The sequence below is a fragment of the Elephantulus edwardii genome, unplaced genomic scaffold (genome assembly GCF_000299155.1).
Source record: "Elephantulus edwardii isolate Elephantulus edwardi_28Jun2011 unplaced genomic scaffold, EleEdw1.0 scaffold00009, whole genome shotgun sequence".
Taxonomy (NCBI): domain Eukaryota; kingdom Metazoa; phylum Chordata; class Mammalia; order Macroscelidea; family Macroscelididae; genus Elephantulus; species Elephantulus edwardii.
This window is the reverse complement of record NW_006399759.1, coordinates 34,342,905-34,354,958: the sequence shown is the minus strand read 5'-3', so window position 1 is coordinate 34,354,958 and position 12,054 is coordinate 34,342,905. Positions and strand designations below refer to the sequence as shown.

At 40.7% G+C, this 12,054-nt stretch overlaps 1 pseudogene; it reads right to left on the bottom strand.

Annotated features, from left to right (window-relative positions):
• Positions 1-826: 826 nt before the first annotated feature.
• Positions 827-12,054, bottom strand: part of LOC102853379 — a 142,934-nt pseudogene continuing 131,706 nt past the window's right edge.

Here is a 12,054-nt window from a genome sequence, read left to right as displayed (position 1 = left end):
GGGATTTTGAACATTTCTTCATGTGCTTGTTGGCCATCTGAATGTCTTCTTTGGTGAAGTGTCTGTTCATATCTTGTGCCCATTTTTCTATTGGATTATTTACCTTTATCTTGTTGTGGTGTATTTCTAACGTTTTAAGGAAATGTCATGCTATTTTCCACAGTGGTTGTACCATTTAATACCGGTATTCTGATGAAAGAGAAAGCAAGATTATTTAGCTTTTTCATGTGTTTTCCTTTTTAGAAATTCCCCAAGTCCCTGTTATGGTGTATGGCTAGGATTTGAACTATATTGTACTGTGAATGTGGTTTTACTGTCAAAATTTTGCTTGTTTAATTTCTTTTGGGGCATGGGCTTTACTTGGTTTTGTTCCCCCCCCCCCCCTTGTGGAAACCATGTCTTTATTGATCCGGTATTTGCCTTGAGGGAAGGTGACTGCAGTGCCTTTCCTCACTTCCTCAACGAAGTCAGCCAGCAGCTCATTCTCAGCCAAGCAGATCAGAGGACTCTCCTTCAGGCCCTTGTACTGACATTCTTAAACATGCTTGGCCTCATTGGTCATTCCCTGGTCCGTTTGTACGCTTGAGCTTGACTGGAATTGAAGGCAGTGAAGTCCTTGGGCTCCCTGTTCACCTCCAGCTTTGTTGGGCACCAGCAAGATGGAGGACCTGGGCCATCCCCTTGGTGCCACTCACACAGGCCATATTGGTCAGCTGGATAGTGATACTGCAGGTGGAGCTGGCGTGGACCCCTCCTGGGTCTGCAGCAGCACTGTCACTGTGTCATTCACATTGGTTTCACAGCATCTTCCAGTGCCCACTGAGGACTATAGAGGTGACTGGATGCAGTAAGTCCCGATGTCTAGTAGTGGCCCCTCCAGCCTACTCCAAGTCCACAGTCTGGGGCTCAAGAGTGAGGTCCACCCCGAAGGTCTTCCAGAATTCACTGGGCCAGAAGAGCCCTCAGACTCTCTGAGACAGGAAAAAAAGCCGGTCCAGATGGCCTCCATTAGGAGAAGGACCCTGCATCAGGCCCCGACAACCATTTCTCGGACTTCTGCCACATTCACATCCATGGGTTTCTCACACAGAACAGTATCACCACATACAAGGCACATCATCACCTCAGCTTTCTGTTGGGGGTGTTGGGTACCAATGTGGGCCACCTGCACGTTCGGGTCCTCGGCCAACTCCTCGGAGGAGCCATAAGCCTTGAGGATGTCATGTTTATGCACGAATCTCTTTGTCCCGCTGAGGTCCCGGGCTGCCACCACCTGATGTTGGGAGCGAGGAGCAACTGCAGCACGGCCGTGTGGTCGCTGGAAATGAGGCTGATGGACACGATCCCCCATGGAGTGCCATAGCTGCCACCCAGAGTCCCCACATCGGAATTTACTTGTTTTTATTTTAAAATTTTATGGATGGAAGGAGTTCTGGTGGCCTAGTGGCAAGAAGCTGCGCTGCAATACCCAAGGCTCGCGGTTTGAATCCACTAGATGCTCGGTTGGAGAAGGAGGGGCAATCTTCAGTCAGATCTGATTTGACAGTACACATACGAAAAAATAAGAAAATAAAATTTTATGGATGGAGGGGAGTACTGAGATAATCTTGTGACTCTTACTGTCTTTCTGTTCCCTCCCCCCCTAAAAAAGCCAATTTCACCAGCAATTGTGATTCTTTTCGTGTTAAAACATTGTATCCTTGTCACTGAAGCTTGGGAAGTACTGTTTTACAGTCCCACCTGCAGTGTATTAGAGTTCCAATCTTTCCACATTCTAGTTATTATTCTTTTTTTATCTTATTGAACTTTGCTGTTGTTGGTGGGATGAGAAAGGATAGCTCACCATTGGTAAGAAGCTGTGTTGCAATCCTAAAGGCATGTCTGCCAAAGTTCGAGTCCGCCAGAAGCTCTTCTGGAGAAGGATGGGCACTCTCCCACAGTGTGGTTACTACATCTGAAAGGCTGCCGGAGGGTCAGCTATGGATCGGCTCTGACTGGAAAGCACACAACAGCAGCAGCTGATGAAGGAGCTCTCATGGCCTGGTCCATATGGAGATGAGCTTCTAACCCAAAGGCAGTGCTTCTCTGGGGCTTTGAATCCACCAATGGCTCTGTAGGAGCAAGGGGTGCAAGCTCCTCTCACAGGATTTACAGCCTCTCAAAAATGAGAGTGGAGCTCCCTGATTAAAACAAGCTTGGAAGAAGGAGTGGCATCCACTTCCATAAGAGCTTGCCTCCAGAAACCCTATGAACATGGAGAGAGACAGAGAGACACAAGCATTGAGGAATCTCCTTCATAGGGTCGCTATGAGTCGCCTGCTACTCGACGGCACTTAACAACAACAACAACAACAAGAGTGTCTTTTTATACTCTTTTTAAGAAGTCTTTGACACACGTTAAGGATTTAATATTTGCCAGATTATAGTCATCTAATCTATTTTGTATGGGCTAGTGGTAAGCATCTGTACTAAAATCCTGGAGGCATGTGATTTGAATCCACCAGCTGCACCACAGGAGAAGGATGATCAATCTCCTCCTATGTGATTAACTGCCTTTGAAAACATGCTGGAGGGTCAGCTATGGGTCAGTTCAGACTCTATGGTAAACAACAACAACAACAACAACAATATATTTTCTACTGTTTGTGCATTTTTTTACTTATGCTTGATAGCTTTTTTATGCCATAAATTAGGGTCTCTAAGTTTGTCGCCATTTTATCTTTGATAAAGTAGTTACAACATTTTATACTTAGATTTTTGAACCATTTTGGGTTGTTGTTTGTTGCTGTTAAGTGCTGTCGAGTCTATGAACAAAAGACCTGAGCACTTGTATAACTTTTGTCATTTCTCCAGGTTCATAGGTTTTCCAGTGGCAAGCTATTTTGGAAGTGGATGCTACCCCTGCTTCCAAGCTTGTTTTAATCAGGGAGCTCCACCAAACACTCTCCACCATGAGTAACCATTATTGCATTTGGCATATCAGTGTCACAATGTTCAGCATCACAGCAACCACGAGTTACCTCTATAAGTATTGGCTTAGTTTCTTTTTCACTACAATTGGAAATCAAGCTTTGCCAGCACTATTAAAAGATGGTATTTTCCTCCATTTAGTGCATTTTTACCCTTTTTCAAAGATCAGTTGTCTGTAGGTGGATGGATTTACTTGTAGTGTCTATTAATTTCAGTATATATCCTTAATTATATGGAGACATTTTCCTTCTTTTCTTATTTTGAAAATTTCTTTAAAAATTAGCAGTTCATGGATCCTCCTTTCTCCCCATTGGTCTATGTGTTTGCCATGGTAGAGGTTTTAGGCTGATTTGACTACTGTGGCCAAGTAATCGCTGTTGAAATCAGGAAGCAGGGAGCCTCCTGCTTTTCTCTTCTTCGGTAGCACTTTGCTTGTACATGGCCTCCCACCTTTCCATAAAATGTTAAGGATTTGGTTCTTTAATCTCCTTCAAGGAGGTTTGTGGGATCTGGATTGGCATGGCATTATATTTATAGATTACTTTGCATAGTGCTGACATTTGCACGATACTAAGTCTGCTGAACATATTATGCACTTGTTTATATAGCTCTCTTTATTCTACAAGAATGTAGCTGTGTTTTGTAGTTTTCTTGTATGTCTTTTGTCTCTCTGGTTAGATTTATTCCTAAGAATCTTTTTTTTTCTTATTAGTTGCCGTGGTATTACTTATTTCTTTAAAGTTCTCTTTTTTGGTGTAGAGGAATCCAATTGATTTTTATAAGTTGATCTTGTACACTGCTATTTTGCTGAATCTGTCAATTAATTACAATAGCTCTTTTGCTGAGGATCCAATCACATACAGTAGGGATAATTTTACTTCTTCATTTCCAATCTGTACTGCTTTATTTCCCTTTCTTTCAGGACTGCCATTGCTAGGACTTTCAATATCATGTTGAGTGGTAATATGGCGCATTATCTCAGGTTCCCACTGCAATGGGAACACTTTTAGTCTCTCTCTTTTTCTTTTTTTTTGTCCCATCCCTGCTTCCATCATCAGTCTCTCTATTTTGAGAAGAATTAGTTTTTGAAAATTTTGAGACTATTAGTTTTTTTTATATATCTTTACTTGTTGTTGTTGTTGTTGTTATATGCCATCGAGTCATGTGCGACTTATAGCGACCCTATGTACAATAGCCCTAAACTCTGTTCTGTCCTGTGCAAATCACACTGTCTCCAATACACCCATCCTGATTACCCCAGACACTGAATCAATCTACCTCATAGAGTGCCTTCCCCTCCTGTGCCGTTCCTCCACTCTCCCAAGCATGATGTCTCTCTCCAAGGACCGGGTCCCTCCTTACAACATGTCCAAAGTATGTCAGATGAAACCTCAGAATCCTTGCCTCCAAGAAGCCGCCCAGTTTACCCCTCTCCAGGATGAATCTATTTGTTTTCCTAGCAGTCCATGGTATCCTCAATACTCTTCTCAAGCACCACAGCTCAAAGGCATCAATTCTCCTTCTATCTTCCCTAGTCATTGTCCAACTCTCTGACTCATAATAAGTGATTTCAAATACTGAGAAATTTCCCTTCTATTCCTATTTTGAGAATTTTTTAAAAATTAGGAATATATGTTGGATTTTATCAAATGCCCTTTTATTTTCTTTCTTTATGTAGTGGATTATGTTGTTTTTCTACTTATCAATATTCTTTGTGTAATAACCGCACTGGCTATATTTTATTCATTGTGCATCTCTCAATTTATTATGCTTCTTTTTTTGCAGAGGTATCCTATGATTTATGTAAACATTAAATGTTTGCTGACATAAAGTTGTAACTTGTGGAATTACCTATTTGCAGGTATTTGTTTTAATGACCATGTAAAAATGTTAGTAGCTTCATGTTTAGTTTTCCTGAAGAATGATATCTCCCATCTATCATTTTATAGTTTACACATCATTGCTGTCCTCATCTAACCAGGGGCTGTGTAGACATTGGGAGCTTGAGGTGGGAGATTATAGTACTTTATGGTGGAAGGAATAAAGATTTATTGATAATTTCCAGAGTGTCAAATGCACTGGTTAGTGCACCACTTATATCGTTAACCCACACCTTCTCTGGCAAGTATGTGTTCTCATTTCTATTTCAAAGGTGATAAAACTAAGGCTTTGAGTGTTGAGTGGAGTAGGTCAACAACTTAACTCATTGCTGTTAAATTAGAATGGACTCAGAGTTGACCCTTCAGAGCATTTTCAGACACTGAAAATCACAGGGGAAAAGATTGTCCATCCTTCTTGCGAAGAGCAGCTGATGGATTCAAATTGCCTATTTTGGGTCAGCAGTTCAACTCCTTGCATACACACTGGGCCACTAGAACTCCCTTCACTATGGCACTAACTCACACTCTTCCTGCTTTGAAAAACTTCTGATCACTTCAAGGGGAAAAATCTGGATGTTCCCCCCCTAGATTTCACAATGTGTTATCTCTTGAAGATCATTCACCAGGACCCACCAGAGTGAGTAGGCAAGTATTCCTGTATAGTTGGAGGGATCTGAACGCAGCCAGGCTGGTTTAGTTCAGTTAATCAAACCAGCATTACTGAGCAACCAAGTTCAGTTTATCTGAGAGGAAACATTTGAAAATACATGACTTATGCCCTTTGGTCCTATTAAAGATAGATGGGCAGAAATACAGAGAAAATATTTAGAAGAAAAAAGAAACAGGATCTAGCCTTGAGCAGGAATTTAGAACTGTTAGCTGTCAGGTGAGCTGTTACTGTCATGCAAGTCAAACTTTAATAACTTATCTGTACTATTGAAAAACAATTATAAAAAGATTTATTTCTTTTTTTGGTTGCTTTTAAGTTTTTGTCCTCTGATGGACGATGCCAGTGATAGAGAATTTACTGTGCTCTTTCTGTGCAGAATATTAATTAGAAAGAACGAATAGACTTGTTAAGTGTTGTTAAGTAAAAATAAGGTACAGAAATTGATGGGATATGTTTCAAATAAGAGATGCAGCCCTGTATGTGCTCCCTAGTCTAAGCTAGGAAATTTGGAGGACAGTTGTTTGGTCAACTAGCTGGAAGAGATTCATTTTAGTTCCCATTTCCAAGAAGGACACTCGGATAGAAGGAGGAAATTATTGAATCATAGCGTTAATATCACATGCAAACAAAATATTGCTGAAGATCATCTAATGATCTGGAAATGTCTGAAACAGTACATTGAGAGAGAACTTCCAGAAATTAAAACTGGGTTTAAAAGAGCCCACAGCACCAGGGATATCACTGCTGATGTCAGATGGATGCTGGCTGAAAACAGAGAATATCAGAAGAATGTCTCTTTGTGTTTTATTGACAATGCAAAAGCGTTTGACTGCATGGATCATAATAAATTATGGCTCACATTGAGAATAATGGGAATCCCTGACAACTTAATTATGCTCATACAAAACCTATATCTGTGCCAAGAAGCTGTTGTCTGAATGGAGCAAGAGAACACTGCATCAGGAAGGGTGTGCTCCAGGGATATATCCTTTCTGCATACCTAGTCAATCTGTATGTTGAATAAACCATTTGAGAAGCTGTACTCTGTGAAAAAGAATGTAGCATCAGATAGGAGAAAGACTCATCAATGAACTTCATTTTGCAGATAACATAATAACCTTGCTTGCTGAAAGTAAGAAGGATTTGAAACACTTGCTGTAGAATATCAGTGACAACAGCCTTCAATATGGATTACATCTCGACATCAAGAAGGCAGAAATCTTTACCACAGGACTGAAAAGCAACATCATAATAGATGGCGGGGGCAGGGGAGGGGTAGGAAGATGGAAACTGGCAACAATTTCATTTTACTTGGATCCACAATGAATACTTTTGGTATCAGCAGTCAGGGTATCAGGAAATGTATTGCATTGGGCAAGTCTGCTGTCAAAGATTTTCCAAATTATTGAGGAATGATGACTGAGGTGTGCCTGATTCAGGCCACAGCCTATTCAATCCCTTGCTATCCATCGGAGAGCTGGACAATGACTAAGGATATCAGAAGAAGCTTGATGCTTTTGAGCTGTGTTAGAGAAGAGTACTGAAGATCCCAGGACTACCAAACCCCAAACAGATATGTCTTGTAAAAACTGTAACCAGTGGGCATGTTACTAGGAGAGGCTATTCCTTGGAAAAGGACATTATGCTAGGAATGGTGGGGTGGGGGGTAAGTGAGTGAAAGGGAGACCTTCAAAGAGATGGACTGACATGCTGATACAGACTCAGATGTATCAGAGATAATGAGAATGGCACAGGATAGGACCGGGTTCAGATCTGTTGTTGTTAGAGTTGTACTTGACTCCATGGCACCTAACAACACAACAATAGAATTGACTTTGAATCACAACTTGTACTAAGATTATATTAAGGGTGAGCTATTGACTTATGTTAATGTGAAATGAATAAATGTCAAATTTTAAAATGAATTAATGAAAACTGTAAAATGTAAAAAACAGGTTCAAGGGAGACTTCAAAGAACAAATAAATACAGTGAATCACAAATCTGAATTTGCTAATAGATGCAAAACAGATCAATGTCCACAGAGCAATAATAAATTGCATCTCTGAGGACAAAAAAATGTATTTTCATGTCCACAGACAAGTACAATTTGCATCACTATAATTTTTCTACAGTTTACAGAATTGTAAGTGGTGCAAAGATGTGCCAAGTACAAATAGCCTGGAAGGATACTGTAGAAAGAATACACGGTAATCTATGTCCTCATTTCAGAATAGTTCATAATTTTCCCTGACGGTAGGATTGCAACTTTGTGCACAGTCACAAGTCCTCATTCATAAAATAGAGCTGTTGCTTCTTCTCTGGGTTGCATCTAAAAAATGATGGTATTAATACATTGCCTGACCCAGTGCATATACTCAATCAATATTCTTTCTCTCAGTTTTTATTCCACCAAATTTAAGTGTGAACTTGCTCCCAACATATCTTTTCATTCATACATTCAGCATTTCCCAAATGTCTATTATGTTAGGCATATTTTATGCTAATGAATAGCTAACGACCCTATAATGAACACATCAGAGACCTTGAGGAGCTTGTAAGGGCTGGTTGAAGAGACAGACAAATAAGTAAATCGGTGATTATGATTTAGTGTGACATGTACAATGATGTTGGAAACCCTGGGAGATTATCTCAGAGACATGTAATAGAAGCTAGAAGCAAGGACTCGGATTAAATCAGGTATGTTTTTAACTTAGTAAAGGGCTCTATTCTTTTTGTTTGATAATTTCCTCACTCTGTTAGGTCAACTTCTTTGGAATGGGAACAAATATCGAACTCTTCCAGTCGGTTGGCCAGCTGACTGTTCTCCAGATTTCTTGGCACAACTTAGTGGGCACATCCATGGCAATGTCTGTTTGTTGAAATATGTCAATTGGTACGCTGTCAACTCCTGGAGACTTGTTTTTTGCCAATTCTTTCAGAGCAACTTGAACTTCCTCCTTCATCACCACAGGCTCTTGCTCATATGTTATTTCATAAAATTCTTCTGTGTCAGCCAATTCCTTCTGATACAATGATTCTGTGTACTCATTGCATCTTCTTTTAATGCTTCTTGGATCTTGTCACACTCTACCCAAAGCATTCTTAAGTATTGCCACTCGTGGCTTGAATTTGTTTTTCAACTCCTTCAGCTTAAGAAATGCTGAGAGAGTTTTGCCCTTTTGATTTTCTGCCTCCAGCTCTTTGCATGTTTCATTATAATATATTGCTTTGTCATATTGAGCTGCTCTTTGAGATTTTCTGTTCAGTTCTTTAATTTCTTGATTTCTTTCTTTAGCTTTGGCTTCTTGGCACTCTAATGCGATACTCAGAGTCTCATCTGACATCCATCTTGGTCCTTTCTTCCTCTTCAGCCTTTGTAATGATCTTTTGCATTCTTCATGGACGATATTTTTTATATTCTTCCACAGCTCATTTGGTTTATGCACATTGGTGCTCAAGTCTTCAAACCTATTCCTGAGACAGCTTTGAAATTCTAGTGGGATTGATTCTAGGGATATTATGGCTAATGCTAGATGGAGCATTGCAGAAAGCAGAGAGTACTAGAGGAATGCCCATCTGTTCTTCATTGACTATGCAAAGGCTTTTAACTGTGTGGATCACAACAAGCTATGCCTCACTATGAGAAGAATAAGAATTCCAGAACATTCGATTATGTTTATGTGAAACCTACACTTGGACCAAGAGGCAGTCATCAGAACAGAGCAGGGAGACACTGCGTGGTTCAAAATTGGGATGGGGGTTCACCAGGGATGTATTCTGTCTCCATACCTTTTCAATCTTTATGCAGAACAGATCATCCAGTATGTTGGGCTGTCCGAGGAGGAATGTGACATCAGGATTGGTGAAGAGTCATAAACAACCTGTGCTATGCAGATGACACAACTCTGCTTGCTGAAACTGGGGAGGACCTGAAGTTCTTCCTGCAGAAAGTCAAGGACTGTAGCCTTCAATGTTGATGGAAGCTCAACATCAAGAATACAAAGATTCTCTCCACTAGGCCTGTTTGCAACATTATGATAGATGGTGAAGACATTGGGATTGCTAACAGCTTTAATTTATTATGCTTGGCTCCACAATCAACACTCTTGGTACCAGCAGCCAGGAAATTAAAAAGACAAAATGCACTTGGAAAGTTTGTAGTCAGGAACCTCTACAGAATACTGAAAAGCAATGATGTCAGTCTGGAGACTAAATGTGCCTGATCCAGGCCATAGTCTTTGCAATTACTTGAAGAGTATTAGATATGCCATGTACATCCAGGAGAACAAATAAGTTCATCCTGTTGTTGTTATGATGTATTGTGGAGTTTCCTGCGACTCAAAGCGACTCTATGTACAACAGCTCTGAACTCTGCTCCATCTTGAGCCAACCTCACTGTCTCTGACACACCTACCCCCATCATTCCAGTCACTGTATCAATCTACCTCATAGAGGGTCTTCCCCTCCTGCACTCTCCCAAACATGATGTCCCTCTCCAAAGACTTATCCCTCCTTGCAACATGTCCAAAGTATGTCATGTCAGATGGAGCTTCAGAATCCTTGCCTCCAAGGAGCAGCCTGGTTTAACCCGCTCCAGAATGAAACTGTTTGTTCTATTAAAGTCCATGATATATTTGATACTCTTCTCCAGCACCAACCAGAGCTCAAAGGCATCAATTCTCCTGCTATTACCTTTTATCATCCTTATTCATTGTCCAGCTTTCTGATGCATAGCACATAGTTGTGAAGACCATGGCCTGGATCAGGCACATCTAAGTTGACAGCCTGATTTCGTTACTCTTCACTACTCTGAAGATGTCCTAGAGAGAGTGAAACCAGGCTGCCCTTCGGAGGCAAGGATTTTGAAGCTTTGTTTGACATACTTTGGACATGTTGCAACTAAGAACCAGTTCTTGGAGAGGGACGTCATGCTTGAGAGGGTAGAGGGACAGTGCAAGAGAGGGAGACCATCGATGAGATGGATTGATTTAGTGACTGGGGTAATGAGGGTAGGTGTGTCAGGGACAGTAAAGTTGGGACAGGATAGAGCAGGTTTCAGGGTTGTTGCACATAGGATCTCTATGAGTCAAAAGCGACTTGATGACCCATAACAACAACAACAACAACAACAACAACAACAACAACAACAAAGGAGTCTTAGTGGTGCAGTGCTGAAGTGTTGTTAGCTTGAGTTGTAGAGCATTGCCACGGGGAGCTCTGGTGGTCTAGTGTGAGGAGCACTGTCAACTCAAAAGTAGGCAGTTCTAATTCTTCAGCTGCTACCTGGGAGAAAGATGGGCCCTTACCTTCTTTATGATTTACAGCCTCTGAAAACACACTTGTGGGTCAGTTATGAGTTGGTTCCGCCTTGACAATAAATAGCAATAACAACTCCTATATATTAAAACAAAAGAACTGGCCACTCTCACTTTGTTTTGCTTTTACAAAGCTTCTTTTGCTTTAATAGACATAAAAGGGAAAATGGTACACTCTTGTGCTGTTGTGGTAGGAGCTAAAGGTTACAAAACCCAAAATTGGCTGGAAATTTATCAGAAAAACTAAAGGCAGGGTATCTGGAAGTGAGAATTTAAGGATTTAAGAAACTAATGTCAGGATAGGAGCTTAACAATTGCTTGATTGATTAAAGGGAAATGCTATTCCGTTTATTACAGCTGGTGACCACATGGATTTTTCCTGTCACGTTAATAAAATTGCTTCCTCAATCGTGACTGGTTTTGAAGGTCTATTGTAAAAGTTCATCGATAATGCATCTATCAGGACCCTTTGGGATCAGGCTATGACATCTCGCATCTGTTAGGTCAGAGTGCAAAAGGCTTTTTGTTCATAGGCCGTGATTGCCTGCACCTGCCAGGCCTCAGGGGAAAGGATATCTTCTTTATGGTCTATAGATGAGTCAACAATGAGTGTAGAGGAACTGCTGATAGAAAAATCAACTTCCAAAATACAGCATTGACTACTTATCCTATTTTTACAGTAATGGTCTTATGCATCAATGTAAAAATAGTAGGCTAACTAGTAAGACATATATGGGAACCCAAGGGGAAGTGGGGTGGGAGCAGCGGGGTGAGGATAGCAGAGTGAGATAGGGGGCAAAATCACAGAGTTGCATAATTTGATAGGTGAAGGAGGGGGTAGAGGAAAAGGGAAAGATCCAGTGGGGACCTGAAAAGACAGGGTAATGAGGGGCAAGGTCTAAAGGTGATTAATTTTATAAAACTTAATGCATAGGCATGGTTATATAAAACACAATGTGAATGAAAGATAGTGTTAAACACAATGTATGTGAACTTTGTAAGCAAGACATATAAAATAAAAATAATAGATTCAGCATTGACTCTAGATGCATGTCAAGACTTTAAAATGGAGTTGAATATACCACAGCTTCTCTAGCCATTCGGGACAAATATTGCATGTTGCCACTGTTGTAGAATGGGACTGTCCTTGGGGTTGGGGAGAGACTGAGTAAGATGGGTTCAATAATGTATACTGCACTGAAACAGAGAAGGGAGAAA